The sequence below is a fragment of the Sinocyclocheilus rhinocerous genome, unplaced genomic scaffold, assembly GCF_001515625.1.
Source record: "Sinocyclocheilus rhinocerous isolate Xijiao unplaced genomic scaffold, SAMN03320098_v1.1 scaffold142, whole genome shotgun sequence".
Taxonomy (NCBI): Eukaryota; Metazoa; Chordata; class Actinopteri; order Cypriniformes; family Cyprinidae; genus Sinocyclocheilus; species Sinocyclocheilus rhinocerous.
In genome coordinates, this window is record NW_015644380.1 from 1411352 (window position 1) to 1413449 (window position 2098).

Sequence of the window (2098 nt, forward strand, 5' to 3'; positions counted from 1 at the left end):
GTCTTTACTGTTGCTAAATTGCGGGACATGTTTGATAATAAAACGTTGAAAGCACAATCCGCACAAGAGACGCTGTTCCTCAGGCTGAAATGTGTGCGCGCGGCGCGCTCCAAAATGGACAAACAAATTACACTTTGAGCTTCAGGTGCATGTCCAATCGATCAAATACACACAAAAATATGTCAAAATGGCCGGCTTGGAGAGTATTTACTTAAACACAGTTTATGTCTTAAGTGGAGTAGAACAGTTGGGAGAAAATCCGATGTGTGTCAATATATTGTCTTAAAGTGACAGACTGGCTATAAAGATAAACATGGGTTTATTATAGCCCACTTACAATTTACATTTCAGAGATCATTACAAATAAATTATTAAATGCTAAAACTGAATAAATTTAAATGAACAAACTTGGCGTTGCATTTGCAACCATGTGAAAACAGGGGGTGCTGCAGCCCCCTCAGCACCCCTACTTCCCGCGTCCCTGATGGAGTTACATTTTAGTATTATTTCCAGCTATAGACCAATTTGGAGTAGATGTCACTGTTACGTCACATGAAAAACACTGGGAACAAGTGGAGGAAAATGGGTAAAATCCATAGAATAATAGAAAAGATTTATTGTTGTGCTTTTGGATGTCAGAATCGGAATGCAAATCATTTTTATAGAATACTGTCATCAAAGACACCATTTGAAGCTAAACGCAGACGTTTAAACGGAAAGACTATGGATGAAACCTGCTATGATTACCCTACTTTTAAAGCATAAATTTTATTTAAACAATAGGTCTACATAATATTCACATATGCAGTTCATAGGGGACATATTGTATTAGCCCTGCAGTTACAGCATGAAATAGACATTTACATGCATTTACCTATTTTATCTCACAATTCTGACTTTTTTTCTCGCAAATGCAAGTTTATATCTCCTAGTTCGGACTTTATAACTCAATTTAACTCAACAATTGCAATTTTGTCAATTCTGAGAGGGAAAAAAAGCCAAGTGTGGGATATAAACTCATGATTCTGAGCTGAGGGGTAAAGAGAGAATGATGAGTTGATTTTTCTTATCAGAATTGTGAAATATATAATCAGAAATTACCTTTTTTATTACCTTTTTTATACTTTTATTCCATGGCTTCCATAGACCGCTACTTTAAAACTGTCATTTTCTGCCACCAGATAGACTTCGCCCACAAAAAACGTCATCACTGTTTGCAAACACCAAATTAAACCATTAATAAAATATAATAAGATTAATAAATGAAAATATTAACTATAAAAATGTTTTAACAGAAAAATAAACAATTAAATAAAAACATTAATTAAGTTATTAATGAATTAATAAATATTAAAGAAAATATAGTATTTTTTCTGGCACTGAATGCCTTCTCTGCACTATTGCTGGAATGTCGATGAACATTCAGTCCAAAACAAACCAGAAGCAAAGCTCGAACAACACACAAGAGATCTGCTGCTTAAATAATACAGCGAGCACAACCATACAAATTTGTTACTGCTACTCTCAAAGTCTATGGAGGTGCTAAATACTGAAAGACTGAGGGAGACATAGTAATTTACACATTCACACTAACATAACATACACCAACACATAAACACACACTCAGCACCATCAAATTAAGAACTTAGGAGGGTGCCAGTGGGTATCATTACACAATCGGAAGAGAAGCCCACCCACTCTATCTGACCCTGATGGCTTCTGGCTGGCCAGACCGCCAAGAGTATTTATTTAATCTCCTCAGTTTCCCTTCAACATCTTCATGCAGCTTTCCAGAAGCCACAAATTCACTGAGCATTCAGTGATGAAGTCTTCTGAGATGATCTTACCAATTACAGAGAGAAAGAGTGTCTTTAAAAGAGAACTAAAGACCCTTAAGGCCTTTGACAGAGGGCCTGATCTTTAGTACGGACCATTTCTTACAAGTAGACTTGTGCCGGTATTCGGTAATGCGATATATCACGGTAATGAATATGCACGATATTTTTATCGTGGGCACTTCTAAATACCGTGAATAATTATATATTACAAATTATTCAGAATTTTGAATGCATTTTAAGAATACTTTTCCCATCAACTG